Below are 24,518 nucleotides of genomic sequence, written 5' to 3'. Positions count from 1 at the left end.
TCCATAGCCTGTGGGGACCTCGAAGTACCTTATACACAGTTAATGATGCCACTGGTGCGAGGGAGAAAAGGCTCCCTTGAAGGAGGGACACCCATTCCTGGGGGTCAGGTGGGGACCATGAGGTAAATCTGCCTTTTGGAGCTGGGAGCAGCACCCTAGCGGCCTGACATAGTTAGGACACCACAAATGCTTAGGGTTACACCCTTATCAGTGTTGAGATGAAGGTGTAGGATCTGGTGGTTGTGAACTGCCTCCATTTTAAGATGACGGTGATGGGGGGCAGTGGGTGCCGTTAATGAAATAGAGACCTAGAAACCATTGTGAGGGGTGGTGCTCCTGTGCCCTGGAGTCTTACTTTGTAAGCTCTCCGCAGACCGAATTTAATATATCTACTCTACTGCTGCCACTTGGTCTCTGTTGCTGTTTTAACCTTCTTGCTTTAGTAAATTTTTTTCTTTCTCTGTTCTTGATCTCTCAGTCTCTCTGCTGAGGAGTCCTCTGTTGTTCTGTGGGCCTCACAGTTTCTTTTGCTCTGTGCCTTGGTGTTTCTGTCTGGCATGTTATTTTATTTCTATGTTGCTTCTCCTAAGACCTCTGAAAGCATCACTTGGCTTATATATACACTTTGGTTGGGTACATGAACATTGGCACATACTTTTTTCTCTAAGCCTTTTCCTTACTGGCAGGGTGAAAGGATAGAACTAGGAAATCTTTAAGACTGACATTGTGTGACTCCGAGAAATGCTGGGCTGCTCCTCTTGTTCCCTGTCGTTGCCAGGGTCTGGCAGGACTTTGGAAGCCTCTTAAGGAACTGAGGAGCCCCTGGCCAGTACTCCTTTTAGGAAGGTGGACATGCATGTCTTCAGAGTGTGTTTGTAACACTCTAGTTTTCCAAACATAGTAGCAAGGTTGTTACAAAAAGCACATAGAATGTTGTCACCACAGACTTGATTGTCCCATTATTTGAAACATAGAAAAATCAGATAACTGAAAATCTGCAGATTTTTAAACTTCACAAATGAGAGCAATATTAAATACCTTTATTGGACATATTCTCATACTGGTTACCTACATGTTTGCCAAATGGAGATGACTAGAGTTTGTTTTAATGCTTCCATGGTATGCTATTGAGGAAAGACAATAGACTAGAGCTAAGAAAAATTAATAAATTTAAAAATAACCAAATAAGGGCTCTCTCACCAGCCAGAATGCCACCCAGGGAAAACTAGACCAGAGGCAGTAAACTATACTTTAGAGAAATAACCACAATTTATCCTTGACCAGGAAAATGTGACTCCAAATGTTGGTTTATCAGCATTTTTTAAAATTACGTTTGACGGAGTGTCAGAGCTCATTTACTGGTACGGTGCCTGCTTCTGGGACTTTTGGCCGTGGAATACATGTATCTTACCTTGGCCAAAAAGGCCTTTTTCCCAGTCAGGTACATACCTGTGTGTGGCCTAGTTATTCTCCCGTTGTCTCTCTCTTGCCCAGATGTTCCTATGAGCAGCAGTTTCTACCTGCCTATATCTGAGACTATACATTTTGTTGACTTCTATTCACTGTATCTGATTACTAATTTGGCGAAAATAGTTTACAGAAGCCCACGGTCTGCAGAAGGAGAAGGGAGGCCCGATGAGGGAAGTTTTTTTGAGTACATGCCGTGTATCTCAGACCCTTTGTCAGGAGCTTTACATGTGTTCTCATTTTGTCATTACCAAAATCCAGAAGGTAGGTGGTGGTAGTCACATTTTACAGATGAGGAAACTGAGGCTCGTAAGAAGTTAAGAAACACAGCCCCGTTTGCCCAGCTGTGAAGTGACAGAGTGGAGATTTGGACACGGTCCTTCTGTCTTCATGGACTACACCATTTTGTGTCTCCATGAGGTGACACTGCAGAGCAGCTGTGTTGTGCTGTGTTGCAGGGCTGGGTCAGGGGCAGTCTCCTTTACTTAAGTGTTCCCCAAGTGAAAGGAAGAAATTTCAGTCTTTAAGAATGAGTTAATTTCATTTGTGTCTTTGTGTTTAGTTTTTATACTCAGGGGTTTAGATTGTACATCAGTCCCACCTCATGATATCATGGGGTAGGAGTTAGAGATGAAATCATTCAAATCTTACCTTTGGAAATACAGGTCAATTCCCATTACTGTGAACTCCAAGTCTCACATCAAATATTGCTTAAAGTATGTGGGCTGTCAGCCAAAGCTTGAAAGAGCTTTTGTTATACAGACATCTCTGTTGTCAAGGTATTTGTCGTGATGGGATTTGAGCTGTATAATGACATTGCTCTCCGAGGATTACAGCCCTTAGCCACTTACCTAGAGAGAGCGACAGCCCCCACTTTCTTCGTGTTGATATGTATGCATGCCATTATTATTTTGCCTGTTTACATGTAAAATAAGACCTCACATTTACTTTGATTCAGACTTTGTCAGCAGAGTACAATTATCATGTTTTCACAGGGCTGATGTCAGAGTCTCAAAAACTAGAATTACTGGAAGTGGTTTGGGTTATGTGAGTGAGGCTTTTGGAGGGACCTTGATTCATGGCCTTTCCCATGTTGATGGTCCCAGGCAAAGAGACAGTCAGTCTGTTACCTAATCCTGGTGAACTAGATTTTCCCCCTCACTTTCAATTTCACTTTTGTTTGGTTGCGAGGCACAAAAACTTGGTCATACTTGTGAAATCATCCTTTCAGGGTTCAAGCCTGAGATACCTATATTCTCACTGTAGGGGCATGTATTGACCAAGCAGGCTAAGTAACTCTGGGGACTCTGGCTCAGTAAACTCTCTCCCCCTTGAGGACTTTGGAAGAGTGTGTTTTATTCAGGGTTCATCTGTTTCGTCTATAGATCGTGAGCAATACCACAGAGAGTTAAGAACATGGCTTCTGAAATTGGAGAACCCTAAATTTAATTTCTGGCTCTGCTGCTTCCTTGCTACGGGCCTTGGGCATGTTACTTAATCACATCTTAAAGTGGAGGCGGTCCTTGTAATGTTGCTGTGTGATCAGGTGATGTGCTCTCCACAGTGCTAGGATACAATAGGAGCTGGTTAGGGCGGTCATGATGATCATAGTTGTTATTATCTTCATCAATGTGTCTAAGAAAAAAACTCGTAACAGGGACAAGAAGGCATGTCCACAGGTAACTCTCATATGAAAGAACATGAGCTAAGAGTAAATGAGTAAGAAAGAGATGGGCTTACTGGAGCCATGGAAATTGAGCAAAGAAATGAATAATTCGCAGCTTATGGGAGAAGAAAAAGATGGCATCTTTACCAAATCTTGAAAACAATAGTAGGATTTCAGTAAGTAGTCTTGATGAACATTACAGATGGATGGACTGGCCTGCTTCAGGCATGCAGGTGCGGAAGTGCAGGGCAAATTCTGGGAACTGTGAATTCTCCCACAGTTCAGAGGAAATGGGAAATACATGACATGAAATAGAGGAAGGGAAGGTCACGAAGCCTAGAGCTATAGGCTAGAGCAGCTCTTAGCAGGCCTTCATTCCCAGGCTGAAGGATTTAAAATTCCCTTGTTAGACTATCAAGGCTCTAGGAATATTTTCACAATAAGAGGCTCAGAGGCTGGTGCAGTGTGTTGACTTGGGTTGAGGTCAGGATGTCTTCTGTCATGGGAATGGAAGGGGAGGCTGAGGGACAGATGTGACAGTGGAAGGAAGAGGACTTGATAACTAAATTGGGTCAGTGATGACCAGGAGGCTTTGGCTTAACTGGGAGAATTGGGAGCACAGTCATCAGTGGTGGGAATGGAGGAGAGGAGCATTACGTTCAGTTTTGATTGAGTTGAGTCTGCAGTGTCACAGAAGAGTCAAGGATGCAGCGCTAGAAAAGCCATGGGATTTGGTGACTGGGAGGACCCGAGAGCATTTCAGAAGAAGGGTAGAGGTTGTGGGGAAAGGAAATGCATGGATATATGTGTGGGTTGTGAGTGTAGATGTGCCTTTCTAGTAGTCTGGCATGAAGGGAGAGGAAGCTTAGACATGCAGTTGGTTTGTTCAGCAAATGATAAGTTGTACGGCAAAGGAGATTGTGAAAATGTGAGGTAGCCATGACTCTGCCTCAGGCCTGTGAAAGGGTGGGAAGATACTTCATTTGAGACAGAGGGGCATTCAGGAGGAAGCAACAACACAAAGTTTCAGAAGTAGGAGACACTTCATACAGGCACCTGCCCTCAGTCTTCTCAGTAAATCGGAAATTTCTTAAGTCTCAGTGAATTAAAGACTTAAAAGGAGTGGAAAAGGTTGAAAATGACTGCTTTGGGAAATTGGGTGGAGAGTGGTAGAACTGTAGAAGAACAGGGAGAGGCCGGTCACACTTAGATCATGTCCATCTGGAGTGGGCCCTGATGGTTGTGGTTCTGGGACTGTTTATACCTGAGTGAGGAAAGAAACAGAGTTCTAGAGAACCGGGAGTTGGAGGTGATCAATGCAGACATCATAGAAGGCCAGGAAGGGTAGCAGATGTGCTAGAATGTTCTCTCGAAGGTCTGAAGTAGGGAAGCTGGTAATGCTGAAAGACAGCTTCTGGTCCAGGAGGAGGAGGAGGAGGAGGAGGAGTTGAAGGGTTGGCAGTTGAGGTTCAATGGGAGAAGTTGGCAGATAAGGAAATTGTGTTCCAGCGAGACCATACTTGGAACCTAGAATCAGTAGATAAATTATGTGCTTTGGATCATCGCTCTCTTAATGTGTTAGTTAATCAGAGTTACAATCCGAGATCATAGCACCCTGAGAACGCATGTTCTATAATGAACACTGTTTAAATTTTTCTAAACTTAAATGGTTAGATACTGTCATTCTGATTTTATGGAAATGAAAACTGAGTGATAGATTTAAATCACTTGGCATTTGAGATTAGAAGGTAGGAAGAGCACCTTAGACCTAACCAAATGTCTTGTTGATCACATTTTACTGGGCTCTCTTCTGGCAACTTCTCAGCTCAAAAAGAAATAGAAAAGGGAAGTGGCTTTCGTTGACTATCACTACGTACCAAAGGAAAAACTTCCTTTTTTCTTGCAGTGTGTTGGGAGGTCATGGCATAACTGCTGTGCACCTGCAGCCCAACAGTGCTGCAAACCAGAGCTTTCTGGATAAAACAGAAATTGCATTCATGACTCCTTTGGGAAGGGTTATTACCTTAAGTTTCACAAGAGCAGCCTTTGTGGGGATTATGATGCTCTTGCTGTTTCAGCCTCGTCTTGGTCAGGCTGCAGTGAGGGTTACACTGGGGCTGGCCCAGCTGATCTTAGAATAGGGTGATTAGTTGTTTCTCTCTATCTTAAAGGCTTTACTTCAGTTTTCAGGAAGTCATTAGTAAAGTCTTAATTTGTCTCAATCTCTGTCTAGTTCAGTACAATGGAAAAGTTTCTTGAGAATCAGACTAGACTGCTGGGGAATGAACAGGAAGAAGAAACAGGAACAGGAGAAGCATAAAGACACCAAAGACTAACTTTACTTATTTCAGAATTGGGCCGAGGGTAGCCCTAAATCCAGAAGTTTCTTCTGTGAGATGGTAGAGTGAGGGTAGGCCCTGGAGAAAAGGACTTAATACTGGTATTTATCATGGCCAACTTGTGCAGAGAATGAGCCTTGCTTTCTTTATCCATGAAGTAGAAATAATACCCACTTCCCAAGTTGCTTTACATGTTCACTAAGATAACAAATGTGTGAGTGCTGCTGGCATGGTCTAAAGAGGGTTGATTATCTTACAAACCATTTGTTTCTTCTTTAAAATGTTAAAGGTTTGTAGGGAACTCCCTTGGCCGCTTTATGGAGGACTGGAGTGGGGAGGGTCATTTTCATGTTTCACGCCTTTCCTTTCTTCCTAAAAACATGTCAGAAACTTCACTTAAGTAATAGAAGGACCTGGGAGCCCGTTTATTTAAGCAATGTTATCTTGAAATCAGGAATTAAGAAAGAATACAAACTGCAGGAAGATGAACCTACACTGCATTTTAATGCATGCAAGTAGGGAATAGGATTTCTGTCCTACATTTCTCGAAAACCAGGGTCACTGCCCTAGATTTTCTGGGACAGCCCCGGTTTTGGTGCTGCCTCAATGGCCCACAGGAAGGGCATCTCATCCTGAATTAATGTTATGTTAACAGAAGGCTCTGTGTTACTTACTGTGACATCCTTTCATTGTTGGCTGACCGACCTATGGGACAAACATAAAATGCAGTCAGAATTTTTATATTCATGCAAGCGGAGGATCCTTATCGCATCTTTGTGAAAGGTGGCTTCACTGCCTACATCATACATCTATATTAAAAGATATAACAATTCATTTTATGAAATGCAATTTTAAAATATTTTGACTGATACTGACTCTAGCCATTGTGCTGATTGAGATAAAGCCAGGGACAAAGGTTAAATAAGCCTCCTTTAAGTTATAGGAAGAAGGATTCCCTTTAAATGCCCCATACTCTGGTGATGCCGAGACTGTGCCCGTCAGTCACAGTGCTGAATTTCTGTGACTTCTATCAAAGGGCAGCGTCTACCCTGGCAGATAATACCTCTCATGGGTACATTTTGATCCTTACATCTCTGGAGAGAAGAGGAGGAAGAAGGGGAAGGAGGGAGACAAAAAAAGACCGACAGAGCGAGCTAATATCAAAGAAGAAAAGAAATTACTCATGGCTGCTTTTAACCATTTTATTTTCTTCTCTTCTGTCTGGGACATTAAGACTTCAGCTAGTCCCCAGTCATCTTTTCCCCGGTAGCTTTGCTTTTCTGGAATTAAAGTAGCAGAAGAATAAAGAAAACAGGCGCTGGATGAAAGGAGAACAGACTTCTTTGGTAGAAATGTGACATGAAAAGAAAACCCAGGGTTTCGCGGCTTCTGTTTGAATCCCTCCAGCACGTATTGCAGGTTGATTGAAAAAGTAAAGTCTAGGTGATCTCACAATTTGCATTTGCCACTGAGTGCATGTCTAGGTTGCCTGTCTAGAAGCCTCACTTGCCTTTTTATTTGCACCCAGCAAGAAAAAGATAGCTCCCCACTAGAGATGCCTTACCATCAGTCACCCAGTTGTACCACTCTGGCTACCATACCGTGGGACATTGGGCAGCCAGTCCTTTGGAGAGGACAAGTCCAGTTTCCTGGCCAGAAGGAGAGGTGCTCTCAACAGGGTGATGCTGTTAGTTGCTCTGAAGCACACACACATTGCCTCAGAGCTGCCTTAGCATGACCTACCTGCCCTTCCTCGCTTTCTCTCCAGAGACCCCAGATAATCAGGCGTTCGGGTTGAAAGGTTTACTTGCTGCCTCCTTCATGCTCTACTTCTAATGAAAGTTTAAAATTAACCATAGTTAAGTTATATTTTAGAAGTGTTCAGAATTCTAGCATTAATTAAAAAATCATGACATACCTTTTGAAGAAGTTTATTATCTTGAATAATTCCAACCATGGTGAAATGTAAAACACCACTAATATAATTAGTACCGCTTTTTGTATCTTATGTTAGTAGATTCTTAAAAGACTGAATTTTCATCCTTGGACATACAACCCCAGATTCTAACCTCATCATAATTTCACTGATTCTGAGGCCATCCATTCTCCTGCTTCATTATCTAATATTGGGTGGGCCAAACCTTCTGCAAGAACAGCTCACAGGCATGCGAGGGTGTGCAGCCATGAATAAGTACAGAATAATCATTATGATCTTCGAAACCATCAGAACCTAAGAAGAAATAGATAATTGACCAAAAGGGAAAAAGTGGAAACTAGGCTAAAATAAGATGATTTAGCGACAGATTGACATGGGTTTATATATTCTGAAAATAGAAATAATGACGGTAATGTGTTGGGTTCTGAGACAGGAGAATTGAGGATGTTCCGACCCATACTGAGAGATTCCATGGGGAATCAGTCAGCCATAAGGTTATCTGAGTGATGTATATTAGGTGTAACACTAAGGAAATTTGTAGTGCACTAGACCTCTTACCTATATTAAAGAATCAAGGTCTTCAAATATGTCTTCAAATATTTCTACATTTGCCTTGATGAGTCGTTGTTACAGGGAAAGGAATGCAAGAAGAAAAAGGCATGTGTGAGCTGGTGGATTAGGCTGTACAGGAGTTTCTCAAAGCCTGAGTCACATAGACAAACACAAATAGCAAGCAGAGAAGTGAGTTTTGCTGTAAATGGAAAAAGGGGCTAGTTAGCTACACAGGGGAGTGCTGCAGTGATAAAGCCAGTGGGTCAGATGGTGAGGATGGCCTTGGAAACACTGCAAGGCCATGTTTTTTGGATCAGCATTTTTTTTTCATTCTCTATGTAAGTGACAGACATGTTTCTAATCCAGTATCCACATTCCGACATTAATTCACACTGGAGAAACCCATAAGATACACTGTGGACAGTGATCAGTTTGAAGAATAAAGGAATATAATTTCTCTATTTCTACTGGAGGATCATAAATAGAAATTAGGGAGAAGAATCAAAGGGCCGAGAGAATATTCACTCACCACACGATTTAACTGACCCAGCATCTGATCATTATCAAATATGTTGGGCTATGTGGACTTTATTGCTTGTGTAGGACAAATTCTGCAGCTTTACCCGCATGTGGGTCAAGACCCGTCTCTTCATAGTAGTCTTCCAGCATCGTCTGCATTTACTAAGTTCATGAATTGCTGCTATTTTGTTGCCTTTTTAGCTTTAGGTGAAAAAATGGTTCCCAAACTACTATAGTTTAATGGGAACTGCATCCTAGTCAAGTAAAGAAATATGCAAACATCAGGGATGGGGAGGAGCACAGGAAACAAGGCCTTCAACAAGCTAATGGTCAGAACTGCCACCCCCCCCCCCCAATGCTAAACGTTCCCAATGATGCATCAGACACCAAGTGTTATGGAACAGGTAATCTGCCACTTTTCACAAAAAGCTTTTTAGCTCCTAACTAGGCCACTGTGCCTGATACTCGGAAACGTTGTTGAAGGATATCAAGGAGATGGAGGGAGTTCCAAAGAAGAGCAGCATGAATCGCAAAGGTCCGGGAAGGTGAGCCCACATGGAAAGGTCTAGGAGGTTAACTTAAAAGACCTGAGAGCATTGAGTCATGAGAATGAAAAGAGGGAAAGGCTGTAGCAAGACATTAAAAGGAGGGATTGTGTTCTCAAAAAAAAAGAGAGAATATGATTGAAGTTTTGAAGACGCTAAAGTGCAGAGTGAAGCTATATATAGATAAGCTCTTTCAATTAATGCTAAACCCTGGGATACTGCTGCTGATGTTTAAAACGTTGGAACGGCAGGCAACGTGTAGAGTTTGAGCCAAACTTTTACAGAGAAGAGGTGGTGAACTTAGAGCACGTTACGAAAGTTAAGGAGATGGTGAGGCAGCTCCCTCAGCAGTCCCCAGGAGGGGGCCTCTGGCCAGCTCTCGCATAGGCTTAATGCAGAGCCCTTTTGTAACAATGAGTTAAGGTGAGGGTAGCCTTCAAAGCCCTGGGTCCCTTTTAGTGTTGAACTGAATATAGAACAGAAACGATGAAAAATGTGGTGCTGGCAGCTGACACAGTGTTTACCAAAGCACCAGTCATGGGGCAGTAGACGCTTCTGGGTGCCTACTGTGTGCAAGGCATCATTCTTAGTGCTGAGAACATAAAGATGAGCAGACCATGTTCTTTGCCCCAGAAGGAGAGAAAGAATTGTCTGTAGTAAAGAGAGGAGAGCCACAATTCCCTTAAAATGTAAAACCAGCTTCAAGTTAGCCATGTCCGTTGCACATATGCATGCACGTATGTTTTCTGTTTAGCAGAGAATGCACTAAAGAGCATGACCATCCTGTGCTGTTCATATAATAAAGATGAAGTGAGAGAACATTAGAGGAACCAAAGCCATGTGATGGTACGCGTCTGACGTTTTTCCTTTCAGGGACATGCCGGAATCTCCTCTTTCCCCTTTTTCTTCATTTGATTCCCCTCCCTATAGGGAGTTTAGGACAAGAAGAGGCTAAAGTTTCACTGAGCCTTTCTGAAGGTTCTCCATTAAATGCCAGGAAAGAAAGTGTGCAGGTCTCTTATTAGCATAATGAAGGCATCAGCATTGCATCAGGCTGGTCCTCGTACCCTTTTCCTTGTAATGGTGTTTGGTGTAGGGTCCTGAGGAAGAGCCGCCAGCCCCTACCTGATGGATCCACATCCCCTTGGCACCAGAGAGTGACCGATAGTGTTAACCGTCATAGGAGGCATGTATGTATGTGTGTAGAACTCTCACGTGTATTTTAAACTTTGCAATAGCCCAAAGTTAATTTGTTTCTTTGCCATTTGCTTATAGAATGTTGAATGTAAGTTGCCTAGGACGGTGCCTGGCATATAGTGGAAATTGAATAAAGGCTGCTAGTTGGTATAGACTAGATAGACTAGAAAACTGTACAGACGCAGACACTTTCAGATGTTCTCTTTGCCGCAGAGAGACCTTTCTGTGTGCTTTGTTCAAAGCTGACAGTGTGATTTTTTCAGCGTTTATCCCCATTCCTTTATCCCCTTTTCCATAGCCTCTTTTACTGCAAGCTACACTCCGTTTGAAAGATGGTGGGTTGGCGTTAGAGTGGTGTTCTGTGGCCAGTGGAGGACGAAGCTTGCTCACTTTAATGCAGGATCTCTCAGCATCCTGTGCTAACTATTGGCAGAAAGGTTATTTCAGTGAGAGGCTGGTTCCTTCTCACCCCTGCACCCTGCCTGGAATCACCCCTGGTTGCGGAAGCCTATATAGGGTAGCTCATTTGGACAACATATTGTTAAGATGGTTATTAGAAGACTCGCAACTTAGAAAAGGAAATAAACATGTTAATACTAGCTTTCATAAATACTCCTCTCGAAAAAAACACCGCTTTCTAAAAAATTCAGATTACTAAGGCATCCCCTACACAGAATGTTTAGTAGGGAGGTGCTAAAACTGATAGCAATTCTGAGTAAGTTTCTTCTCATGTAGTTAATGCAGCATAATGAAAGAAATAAAAGTCCTTATTTTTTTTACTTTCTGTGCTGCTGCTTAAATATTCTCCTTCGAGTCAGGTTAGCTTACCTTGGGTGTTTGTATTTTGTTGACTTATGTTTGCATGTGTGAATTTAAAAAAAAAAAAAGAATATTAGGTTATTAAAAGGAGGATATGAACCAAAATGTTGGCATGAATTAAGAAAAATCAGTGAAGAACCATTGCTTAATTTGTACACTTCCCTGCAGTGCTGGAAATGAACTTTTCCTTCGCATTCCCATGAGGCAGGGAGAAAACAGACCAGCGTGGTTTCACTTTCCAGATGGAATGAAGTACCTCAACAGCAAAGAAGGAAATAGGGGCCTTCGTTTTTTAATCCTCTGTAAGATAGTCAAGGCTTGTCCAGTAGAAAGTTAGGTTTTGTAATAAGGAACCATTTTGCCCTTTCTGTTTAGGATTCAACAATTGCTTGTTGAGTTGGGGTGAAGCTGTGAACTCAGGAACGGCTGAGGAGGGCCTTTCTCTGCCTCCCCTACCCAGAGCATTCTCCCTAACCACGTGGTGGAGGCTGTGGAGAGGGCTGTAGGCAGTTGCAGTGCCCGTCACTCTCTGGGTGAAGCCAGCACATCCTGGTGGTGGCCTTAGGAGACAGCCCTCGTGAGGCTCAGTAAGCCGCAGCCTAGATTGGAACAACGTGACTGCCTGGTAGGAGAAAGGAGACGACATCTGAAAGGAGGGTTTAAGGTGTTTGCAAAGGGGTCAGATCCCTACACACGAAACGCTGCGGTCACAGCTGTTGCCATGCTACCTGCCATGCGCCCTGGCCTGTGTCAGCATGATGGAGTCGGCAACCTGGTTAGGCGCAAAGAGGAGATGCGCATTCTGTGCCCAGTCCTCGCTCCCCTTTGCCAACCGGGCTGCTGAGTATGATGCTCCCTTTGTGAAGTGGACATCTGTCTAATGGGAACTGGACGGTGACCACCAGTCCCTTTTACACAGGCCACCATACAGCTGCCAGGTGGCGCTGGCTCTTAGCTGTTCTGCAAGTCCAGCACGGGGTGTATTCAGCTCTAGAGGTGGCAAACCTGGAGCCCTTCCACCAGGCCCGCTCCCTGCAAAGGAAGTGCTTCCGAGAGCCAAGACTCTGCTCTAACCTCTGTGAAGGAAGAAAAAGACTTAGGGAAAGGTAATGAATAAATTAAAGACACACTTTTGTGATTGTATATTTTAGGCTTTCCTCTCTCCCTAATTGTGCTCTAATCTGTACTTAGGAGTACAGTTTTTTAAGTGGGACATGTCAGGCTTTTATGCCACAGCTTAAACTCCAAGGCAAATATATGTGTGACAGCTTAAGAGGCGAAAAGAAGAGTCTTCGTCAAATGGCAGAGTTTGATTGTTTAACCTAGACTAATCAGTCTTTGGAGGGCCTGCCACGTGTCTTCCAGACGGCTAGAATGCTCAGGAGATAAGAGTGGGCCTATCGCTCTGTGGCTTTCTCCCCCTGCATTAGCCGCAGAGCTGTGTGAGTCTATGAAAACCCATTGGTTGGGCTGCCCTAGCAACACAGAATGCTGTGCTGACACATACTCCGTCACATGTTTGCGATGAAAATGCTGTATTTTTAGAACACTTCAAAGTCAGGAAGCCGTTAAACCACACTGCATCCTCTCTTGCCCTCTGGCCACTTCCTCCACACCCCCAGGAACATTGCCCCCATTTCACAGAAAAGGAGCCTGAGACAAAGATTAAGTGATATTTTAAGCAAAGCTGATAACTCCAGGGAAAATTGCTGATCGAGTCTCGAAATCCAGCACATCCTTTGGAGTAATTTTTAATGCTTTCGCATCTTTTACCTAAGCCATGTGTGTTCCATATGACCTTAAATCTAAGCCCTAATATTGTATATGGAGTTCAGAAGACAACTTAGTCTCCCATTTTCTTTTCTGGCATTCATTCAAATAAAAATACGCACATAATACTGTTCTGTTTCAAAAAAAAAAAAAAAAAACCTTCATGCACACCTTGAAAATCTTTTAGAATTTATGACACTTATTTTCTTAAGTATCTTTATGCAAATAAAGATCAAAAGTCCTATGAGTTTACGTCGCTTGCTGAAGGACTGTATCTTTTGTATCTCTGAACTTCGTGTGCCTAGCCTCGTGCCTGGCGTGGAATAGCCATTGAAAATTAGCCGCAGATTGAATGAATCAAGTAAATGCTACCTCTCTCTGATTCACCGCTAACTCACCCATTTTTACAGAGTTACTGTTCTGTGGAGCAGAGACATCCTTTTATTCATTTGTAGGACATGTGTTGAGAGCCCTACGTGCCACGCAGTGTGCAGCGTCCCAGGGATACAAAGTTGAGTATTGGGACGTGATGGAGTGGAGTGGGGAACATGAGGGTGTGTGTGTGCCTGTGTTGGGGAGACAGCCTGTGACCGTCGTCTTTTCTTTCCTCACTGCCGAAAGCTCTGTGATCCTGTCAAGGTTAAGAACAACTGCGTTGTACAAACGGGGGAAGGGAGGGTCAGAGCTGTCCGGCTCGTATAGCGTGGTGCCAGGTGCCTGCTGAAAATCAGGTCTTAAAGTAGCGAAGCTGACGTGGCGCAGGTAATAGTCGCACTCACCTCCAGTTCTCAAAATAGTCCTAAACCAAAAAATATTCACTCGGCCTCCCAGCCCCCTAGTCTTCTCTATCGGCAGACCCAGATATATAAGGCTGAGGTGTTTCTAATGTGAGGTTCTGTTAGCCTATTGGTACTCCTCAGTCGCTTGGGGCCAAAGAGGAAAACATAATAAAGAGAGTGCAAGAGTTTCTAAATTGTAAAACTCCACACCCATCTGAGCCATGATGTCTGGTTCTGTGCGTTTCCTGGTTTCGGTGAATCTCCATGTCTTGATTAGCTTTTGTCTACCCTTTGGCTACCAGATCAAATGCCACCTTCCCAGAAGGCGGCAACGGGAGTGAAAGGCAGTGAACCTAAAAGGCAGTGTGAGGTGGTGGTTGAGAACAGGGCGTTGGAGACTGGGTGCCTCTCCAGATCCCTCCTCCACCACCGCTTCTGTGACCCAGACTAGGAATTGACTTCCCCACGCCTCTGCTTCCTCATCTGCAGGATGAACAGGGCTGTTGAGCAGAACCGTTGAGGTCGTGGAAGCAGAGTAGTGACAACGATGTCAGGACTTGGTAAAACCGAGACCATACTCAGGCTTCTCCTGATGAGGAAACCCAAGTCCAGAAATGTGAAGGGGGCCCTTCCAGGCTGACACTATCTCCCAGTGACTGCTCTGGGTATAGCCTGCCATCCGAACAAATTAGCCTCTCAGTGAAAGCAAGATCAGTTCTCACTAGTATTGACAATCATAGTAATAACTAGTATTTCTCTGGAGTACTCGTCATGGGCTAGGTCCTGTACATTATCTTGTTAAAATATATCCTCACAATAATCCTGTGAGATTAATACTACTTATGGTGCCCATTTTACAGAGAAGAAAACTGAAACTTAGCAAAGTAACACATCTAGGTATGTGGCAGACATGGGATGGATGGATGGATGGATGCATTTATTTATTTATTTATTTAGAGACCAAGTCTTGCTCTGTTGCCCATGCTGGAGAACGATCTCGGCTCACTGCAAGTTCTGCTTCCGGGGTTCAAGCAATTCTCCTGCCTCAGCCTCCCTAACAGCTGGGACTACAGGCAGCTGCCAGTACGCCCCGCTAATTTTTGTGTTTTTAGTAGAGGCGGGGTTTCGCCATGTTGGCCTGGCTGGTCTTGAACTCCTGACCTCAAGTGATCAGCCTGCCTCGGCCTCCCAGAGTGCTGGGATTACAGCGGTGAGCCATTGTACCCAGCCCAGACATGGAGTTTAAACCTAAATATTTTGTTGGTAGCATCCCCACTTGTAGCCATGACATTGTCCTTGTTCTGGTTCCAGGGTTTCTGTAGTATGGAGCTGGGCACATCTCTCTGCCTGCTGTGATCGTCACACTGACGTTACCTCTCTCATTTCAAAATGAATACTCTTCTCGATTGTCAGTTGTCCTTGATGTCTCTGTATTCGTACCAGTTAGCACAGTGTGTGGTAACCAATAGGTGCTTAATGTTTGTTGAAGTACATTGAATTATTCCTTCAACACTCCTTGGATTTCTTGCTCCCATGCCTGAGTCTTGCCATCTCCTCTCCCTAGAGGTGTCATTTCTTCTTCCTGGTTCTGGTGGTTTCCATTCTGGCCTTTCAGCATCCAGTGCATGTGCCTTTGCATCCATAATGGCTCTTCCTCCTGGACGCCCCAACAGAGTCATGGCCTGCTCTGCTGAAATTCCAGTGACACTGTGTACCCCTGTCACTGTGCACAGTACTTTGTGCCATTCTGCAGTTGCATATGCATTTGTCATCTCGAGCTCTTAAGCTTCTTGCACTGGGGGCTATTTTAGTCCATTGGTATACATTTTAGGACCTCATCAAACTTATTACAGTGCCTTAAAACAGTGAAGAACATTTGCTGATAGAGAGAATGCAAAGCATTCAAGAGAAAGGGACATTATTTTCCCACCAGCCCGTATCCTGCCTTGTTCTTCTTTTCCTTTTCATGGCACGTTGACATAGAACACCGCGTTGCATTCCTGGTTTTGAATCAGCTGGTGGGCACTCCATGGAGCATGAAAAAATATTGTTTCAGCTGAAGCAATGGAAGTAAGAGAATCATTTTAGGGTGTCACTGTAGTGTGAAAAGCTTTGACATTTAAAATAAAATAAGAAAGGAGAAAAACAGTTCACTCTGTCATTGGAGTCTCTTGCCAGCAAGGGCTCCGAGCCCTCTGAGCAGCGTGCTCACCTGAAACCCCGCCAGACTTACAGATGTTTCCTTTGGCTCCACTGTGAAGAACCACACTGCAGTTCACAGGAACAATTCCATTCTGGCAGGAGCTGATGTAACCGGGGAGCGGGGCAGCAAACAGAGATGACTTCATAGGTCCTATCCCTCTCTACTTTCCTAGATCCCGTAGCGCACACTGCCCTTTGCCTTTGGGTTTTCATCCATCACTTTATTCACTTAGTGCCAAGACATACAACCCTTTTATGAGGCTACGAAAACTCCACTTAGCCAAGTGCATGTTTGGAACTCTAAGACAATAATATACTTTGCCCCTAGTTGTGATCCTAGAGCTTCCCTGAAGGTCGTGTGTAGGTGAATGGAACTCTTCCAGACTTAGATTTTCTTCCTTTAAGGACTTGGATTATAACATGGAGGAAAATTTATTTTTAGGGATCAGAGAAGAATTCGAGCCGAGAATAACGAGGAAGAGGTATGAAGAGAAAATTAGAGTGGAGGTTCCAAAGGCTAGTGTCTCTCACCTCTCCCGTACCACCCCCTGTTTTAAGCTGCCCCTTTTAATTAGACATTCTACCAGCATACAGCTTGTCCAAAACCAAACACATTATCTGCTCTTTGGTTGGCCCTATTGTGTTAACGGAACAGTCTTCCTTATTGTCGCCCAGTCTCAAAATTTCGGCATTATCCCTGACTGCTGCCTTTCCTTTCTTTCACATCCAAATCTTGTGAACTTGAGTTTTTTTAATACCGCCGTTTTGTCCATTTGCTATTGTCATCACCATTGGTGCCACTTAGAATATCAAAGGGTTTTTTTAACAGCTCTGTGGAGACATAATTGATAGGCGGTAAACTTCACCTACTTAAAAGTATACAATTCGGTACATCTTAACATATGTATACACCTGTGAAACCATCACCACAGTCAAAATAACAAACACATCTATCACCCCTGAAAGCTTCTTCGCGCTCCTTGGCAATCCCTTCGGTCCTGGCTGCCCCGTGCCTCAATTACTGACCTACTTTCTGTTGTATGTGGTTTCCATTTCCTAGAATGTTACGTAACTGCAGCCATACAGCATGTGCTTTCTTGGATCTGGCTTCCTTTGCTCAACCTGATTCATCCATGTCATTCGTTGATTCCTTTTGATTGCTGAGTAGCATTCCATAGAATGGAGGTAGCTCAGCTCATCACCTCTCCTCTTGATGAGCATTTGGGTTGTTGTCAATTTCTGAATATTTTAAACAAAAAGCTGCTGGGAACATTCATGTACAGGTATTTGTAAAGTCATGTGCTTTTGTTGCTCAGCTAGACACCTTAAGAGTGGAATGGCTATATCACAGAGTAGGTTTATATTGAACTTCTTAAGAAATTGCCTGTTTTCTAAAGGGATTGTACCATTTTACTTGCCTACCAGCAATATCTGAGAGTTTCATTCCCTCCACATTCTCGCCAACACTTGGTGTAATCAGTATTCCTAATTTTGCCCCCTCTAATCTGTGTGTAGTGGTATGTCATTATGGTCTTAATTTTACTTTGCCTGATGGCTCACGATGCTAAGCATCTTTTGATATGTTTGATTCGTGTATATCTATCTTCAGTTCAGATCTTTTGCTCATTTTTTACTTGGGTTATTGCCTTATTGTTGAGTTTTGAGACTTCTGGATATGCTCTTTATCAAAGTACTTCCCTAGATACACGTTTTACAAATATTTACTGCTAGTTTGCTTCTTGTTATCTCCTCATATTTTTTAAAAAGCAGTTTCTAATTTTGATGAAGCCTTATTTATAAATTCCTTCTTTTACTGATTGTGTGCTTTTGGTTTTATATCAAAGAAAACCTAACCCAAGGTCATAAAGTTTTTTTCTATATTTTCTTCTGGAAGTGTTATAGTTTTAGGCTTTACATTTTAGTCTTTGATCTATTTTGAGTTAATTTTTATATTCAGCATGAGTTATTTATTGAAGTTCATCTTTTTGCATGTGGATATTCAATTGTTCCAGCACCATTTGTCCTTTCTCCACTGATTGCTTTTGTACATGTGTCAAAAATCAGTTTTCTGTATATGTGTCAGTTTATTTAAAGACAGTCTGACCTGCTCCAGTGATCTTACTTGTCTATCTTTGCATCAGTATTACATGGCATTAGTTACTGCAACTTTATCACAAGTCTTGAAGTCAGATACTGTTAGTCTTCCAACTTTGTTCCTCATTTTCAAAGTTGTTTTGGCTATTCTGGAGTCTTTGTATCTCCCCATAAATTTTAGGATCAGTTGGACAGTTTTTACAATAAAAGCCTACTACAGTTTTTATAGGAAATGCATTGGATCTGTTCATCAATTTGGAGAAATTTGTCACGACAAATTGAGTCTTCAAAACCATGAAGTGTTGTATTTCTCCACTTATTTAGGTCTTCTTTGATTTCTCTCACAAATGTTTTGTGGTTTGCCATGAACAGGACTTTCCATATCCCTTATCAGATTTATCCCTAGGTGTTTTATATTTTCCGTGGTCTTCTAAATAATTTTATTCTATTTCCTATTTCCAATTGTTTGTTGCTATCATATAGGAATACAATTGATTTTTGTGTATTGATTATGTGTCCTACAACCTTGCTGAACTCATTCTAGTAGCTTTTTTAAAGAGTCTGTTAGATTTTCTATGTGGATGGTCATATCATTTGCACATAAAGACAGTTCCACTTCTTTTCCCATCTAGGTATTGTCTTTTCTTGCCTGCTTGCACTGGCCAAAACTTCCAGTATGGAGGTGAATAGAAATAGTGAGAGCAGATATTATTATCATGTTCTTGATGTTAGGGGAAGACTGTTTTTTACGCTGAAAAGTATGATGTAATGTATAGGTTTTTCACAGATGCCCTTTATCAAGGACATTGCCTTGTCTTCCTATTTTGCTGAGAATTGTCATCAGGAATGGATATTAGATTTTTTTAATGTCTCTTCTGAGTCTATTGAGATGATCATACAGGTTTTTTTGTCTGTTTGTAAATATGGTAAATCACTTTTTTTTTTTTCCCAGACAGGGTCTCGCTCTGTTGCCCATGCTAGTGTGAAGTGACGCAGTCACAGCTCACTGCAGCCTCGAACTCCTGGGCTCAAGTGATCCTCTTGTCTTGGCCTCCCAAAGTGCTGGGATTACAGGTGTGCTTCACCACACCCAGCTGTATTGACTGATTTGGATATTGAGCCAACCTTGAATTGCTGGGATAAGTCCTACTTGGTCATGATGATTCCCTTCGCCCATCCCCGCCCCTCCCTGAGATGGAGTTTTGCTCTTGTTGCCCAGGCTGGAGTTCAATGGCACAATCTCGGCTCCCCACAACCTCCACCTCCCGGGTTCAAGCGAGTCTCCTTCTCAGCCTCCAGAGTAGCTGGGATCACAGCCATGGGCCACCATACCTGGCTGATTTTGTATTTTTAGTGGAGATGGGGTTTCTCCATGTTGGTCAAGCTGGTGTCGAACACCTGACCTCAGGTGATCCGCCCGCCTCGGCCTCCCAAAGTACTGGGATTACAAGCATGAGCCATCGCGCCTGGCTGGTCATGATGAGTTTGTTGGATTCTGTTTGCTGAAATTTTGTTCAGAATTTTTACATCTGTGTTCAGGAAGAATATTTTTCTGTAGTTCGTTTATAACTTCTTTGGCTGGTTTTGGTATAATGGCAATCCTGATCTCATGGAATGAATTGGGAAGTGTTCTTTCCTCTTCAGTTTCCTGGAAAACTGTGTATGAAGTTGTATTATTTCCTTAGTTGTATGGTAGAATTCATCACATAAGCCATCCAGGCTTCAAGTTACCTATGTAAGAAGGTTTTTAAACTACAAATTGAATTTCTTTAGTACCTATAAGAATATTTAAGTTCTCTGTTTTTCCTTGAGTGCATTTCTCCTTTCAAATCATACGTCCATTTACCCTAAGTTGTCAAATTTATTGTCATAAAACTGTATATAATCTCTTAATATCCTTTTAATGTCTGCAAAATCTACACATAAAGACAGTTCTACTTGTCATCTCTCCTGATATTCCTGATACTGTTAATTTGTGCCTGTCTTCTTTTTTCCCTTTGTCTTAAAGTTCTCAGTTTTATTTGTCTATTAAAGAACTAGCCTTTGGTTTTGTTGCTTTTCTTTTTTTTTTTTTTTCCTCTATTTCTTTGGCTTTCACTTTAATTTTTATTGTTTCTGTTCTTTTGCTTATTTGGGGTCTAACTTTTATTTTTCTGATTTTTAAGGTGAAAGCTGAGGTTACTGATTTGAATTTTCTTTTTTTTCCAAATGAAAGTGTTTATTGGTATATAATTCCTCCTAAGTACCATTTTACCTACATCCACAAATTCTGATATGCTGTGGTTTCATTTTCATTCAGTTGAAAATACTTTCTAATTTCTCTTTTGATTTCTTCTTTGACCCATGGGTTATTCAAAATATGTCATTTAATTTCCAAATACAGATTGAGCATCCCTAATCCAAAAATCCAAACTTTGAAATGCTCTAAAACCTGAAATTTTTTCAGTACTGACATGATGTTCAAAGGAAATGTTCATTAGAGCATTTTGGATCAGTTTGGGGATGCTCAACCAGTAAGTATAATGCAAATATTCAAAAATCTGAAAGCAAAAATCCAAAACATTTACAGGCCCAAGCATTTTGGATAAAGGCTCTCAACCTGTATTTGAGGCAGGGTTTGGGAATTTTTTCTGTTACTGATCTCTAGTTAAATTTCCTTGTGGTCAAGGAATATGCCTTGTATGGCTTAAGAACTCTTAAATTCATTGAGACTTATTTGATGCCCCGTAATATGACTTATCTTGGTAAACAGTCCATGTGCATCTCAGAAGAAGAGGTATCCTATTGTTCTTGGACTGAGTATTCTACAAAAGTGAGTTTGATTGAATGGTGTTCTGCAAATCTTCAGTATCTTTACTGATTTTCTGTATATTAATACTTGTTCTATCAATTATTAAGAAAGGTTATTGAAATCTCTTATATATTTGTGTGTTTCTCCTTTGAGTTCTATCTTTTTGCCTTAAGTATTTTGAAGTTCTGTTTTTTGATGAATAGATATGTAGAATTTTTGTGTTCTCTTTGTGAATTGACTCCTTGGTTGTTTTGAAATGACCTTTATTTCTGGGTTTATCCTTTGGTTTGAAATTACTATGATACTCGCATAGGCACTTCAGCTTTCTTTGACTCCTATTAAATAATACTTATTTTTACATTCTCTCTCTTCACGTACATGTATCTTTCTATTTAAAGTGCATTTATTGTACACAGCAGGTGGTTGGATCTTAATTTTTTTGAATCCACTCAGACAAGCTCTACCTTTTACTTGGAGTGTTTAGATAATTAACATATAATGTAATTGTTGATAAAGTTTGGTTTAGGTCTCCAATCTCACTGTTCCCCCCACCATCTGTTCTTCCCTTTTGTTTCTTCTTATAACTTTAAATTACTTTTTCATTTTACCTCCTTTGTTGGCTTATTAGATATAGCTCTTTTTTGTTGTTTTAGAGTATTTGTTACAAATCTTTATCACTCAAGTGATAGTATGCAACTTCAGGTATAGCATGAGAATCTACTTCCATTTCTCCCTTCGCAGACTTTATGCTGTTGCTGTTTTACATGTTAAAATATGTCCACAATACCTTGTTACAATTTTGTTTAATTGGCCAAATTTCTTTTGTAGATATTTCAGTCATAAGAAAACTGTCTCACCTGTTTATGCTCGTAGTTACTACTGCCATGCTCCGTTCCTTTGTATAGATCCGTATTTCCTTCTGGTATCATTTTCCTTCTGCCTGAAGAACTTCTTTTAATATTTCTTGGGCAGCCGGTCATCTGGTGGTATGTCCTTTCACCTTTTTTGTGTCTTTCACCTTTTGTATTTTGCCCTTTGTTTGAAGTATGTATCTAGATCTAGATATTTTGAGACAGAGTTTTGCTCTTGTTGCCCAGGCTAGCATGCAATAATGGGATCTCAGCTCACCGCAACCTCCACCTCCCGGGTTCAAGCAATTCTTCTGCCTCAGCCTCCCGAGTAGCTGGGATTACAGGCATGTGCCACCACACCCAGCTAATTTTATATTTTTAGTAGAGACAGGGTTTCTCCATGTTAATCAGGGTGGTATTGAACTCCCAACCTCAGGTGATCCGCCCGCTTCAGCCTCCCAAAGTGCTGGGATTACAGGTGTCAGTCACCACACCCAGCCTGAAGTATATTTTTACTGGCTATAGATTTCCAGGTGGACAGGATTTTTCTTTTCTTTCAGTATGTTAAAGACATTGCTTGACTGTCTTCTCACTTGTATTGTTTCTGATGTCATCCTTCTCCTTCTGTTTTTTTCCCTCAGTCTACTTTTAACATTTTCTCTTTGTGTGATTGGGTTTGAGTAATTTGATTATAATGTGCCTTGGTTTGGTTTTCTTCATATTTCTTGTACTTGGAGTTCATTGAGATTTTTGAACATGTGAGCTTAAAGTCTTCATCAAATTTGGAAAACTTTCATCCATTTCTTTTGTCAGATATGTTTAATGTCCCCTTTCTCTCTACTCTCCTTGGAGAGTCAAATTACTTGTGTATTTGGCCATTTGAAGTTGCCTTAGAGCTCACTAATGTGTTTTTTTCTTCCTTTTTTAAAGTCTCTGTTTCTCTATTCCATTTTGAAACACAGTTCACTTGTCTTCAGTGTTTAATCTGCCGTTAATCCCATCCAGTGTTTTCTTCATGTCAGACATTGTACTTTTTAATCTCTAGAAGTCCATTTCGGATCTTTCTTAGATCTTCCAAGTCTCTGCTTATCTTGTAGAGCACACCAAATACAGAGATAAATAACTTTTTTAAGTCCTTGTCTGCTAATTCTAGCATTTATATGATTATTTTCTACTTCTAAAGTGAGGCCTCTGCTGGTCCTCTACCCAAGACCGTGAATTGTGAGTATTTTCAGTCTGGCTGATAAGGACAGACACTATTCCAAGCCTTTCATCTTTTTGGAGGGCTCTTTGTCTGGTAGTTTCTTCACTCACGTGCGTTGATCAACACTGGATACTCAAGAGGGACCTCTGCAGATCTCTGGGGTTCTCTCTTTGTAGCTCCTCCCTCTTTGCTACTCTTTCCGGTGAAGTCTGATGGACCCTGCTCTCTCAGCTCAGGGAGTATACTGGGCCCTGCCTGGCATCCAGCACCCTGTGCTGTGGCCTGGAAACTCTTTCAGGCCATGAGCTATTTTCAGGCAGGAGGGCTGTCCATCTAGGCCAGAGGCAGAATTCTGCAACTCTTAATTATATTTCCTGTCCCTGGTTCTTTTCTCACAGTGCCTTCTATTTATCCAGAGGAATTCCAGCACCAGTGATGGTATGCAAACCTTTAGTGGCACACGTTGACTCGGAAATACAGCCCAGATTCCTTGGCCATGCTTTCCAGGTCTTCCGTAAACCATCCTGTTCGTTCTCCTCTTATTCCCTTCATAACTTTCATTTCCGTTCCTACAGATTTTGTTAACTGGAATTTCTGTACTTCCATCTCTTTTTGTCGATAGCTTGTCTTTCTTCAGGTTCTCCATTTCCTGCACATTTGTAACACATGTGCAAGTGGGAAATTATCTTCTTTCTGCAAACTCCTGTAAAGATTTATGTGCACCTTTTTGATTCAAGCCTTCGCTTTCTACCTTGTATTAACTTATTTATGCACATGTCTTATCTCCTCCAACCACTTATAAATCCCTGGAGGATGGGATTCATGTCTCATTTACATGCTCTTAGAAATTTACAGTGTGTACACAGTAGGCAATCCATACATGCCCATTCAGTACGCATTTACTGGCAGTCTTGGGAATGCACACCAAATTAGGTATTGATGAAATTTGGGCCCAATGATAAAGAATGTCTTAGACTAAAAGCAATGGGGAAATTAAATTGTTTGCAGGATGTTTCAGTACTACTCCCTACTTAGCTAGGTTTATCTCCTCTTTCTTCTCTGTGTCTCAGTTTGCAAACAAGAACTGCCCTTTTCTCTTTGAAAAAAATGAACACTAAAGGCAGAGATTTTCATTTGGCTCTCTTTGTATTCCTACGACCAAGCATGGTACCTGGTTCAAGAAATGGCTGTTTAATCACAGCAGTAACTCCCAGTAGGAAGGATTCTCAAAGGAATTGTTCTTTTAAAAAAAAAAAAAAAAAATTCGCAAAGTAGGCTATACCCTGAAAGTGCTAAGGAGAGCTTCTGTCCTCGAAAATCTCCCTGAAATACTGAAAGCATACAAAAAAGGAGAAAGCTCTAAACTAAATTCTGACTCTCAATTGCTGGGTTTTGTATTTCTTTTCTTTAAAAAAAAAAAAAAAAAAAATCTATTGAAATGATTCCACTTATGAGGTATCTGGAGCAGTCAAATTCCGAAAGACAGAAAATAGGTTGGTGGTTGCCAGGGGCTGGAGGGGGAGGGAATAGGGAGTAAGAGTTTAAGGGGGATGGAGGTTTAGTTTGGGGAGATGTGAAAGTTCTGGAGATGGACAGTGGTTTACAGTTGCACAACAGCATCGAGGTATTTAATGCTGCTGACCTCCATGGACGTCCTGGCCATGTGTACAGAAAACTTAGAAGTACATTGGGGTTTAAATTCCAGTTCCCTGAGGTTGGGCAAGCTGCTGGTCCTCTCTGAATCTGTTTTCTCATCTGTAAATGGGGCCTGATGCATTGAAAGGCAC

General features: G+C 41.9%; 1 protein-coding gene across 36 annotated transcripts in view; it reads left to right on the top strand.

The window, feature by feature from the left end:
• Positions 1-24,518, top strand: part of CELF2 (CUGBP Elav-like family member 2) — an 861,437-nt gene that overhangs the window by 694,139 nt on the left and 142,780 nt on the right. The gene's annotated exons all lie outside the window — the stretch shown is intronic.

The sequence above is a fragment of the Papio anubis genome, chromosome 11 (assembly GCF_008728515.1).
Source record: "Papio anubis isolate 15944 chromosome 11, Panubis1.0, whole genome shotgun sequence".
Classification (NCBI taxonomy): Eukaryota; Metazoa; Chordata; class Mammalia; order Primates; family Cercopithecidae; genus Papio; species Papio anubis.
Note: the sequence above shows the minus strand (reverse complement) of the source record. Positions and strands in the feature narration are given on the sequence as shown.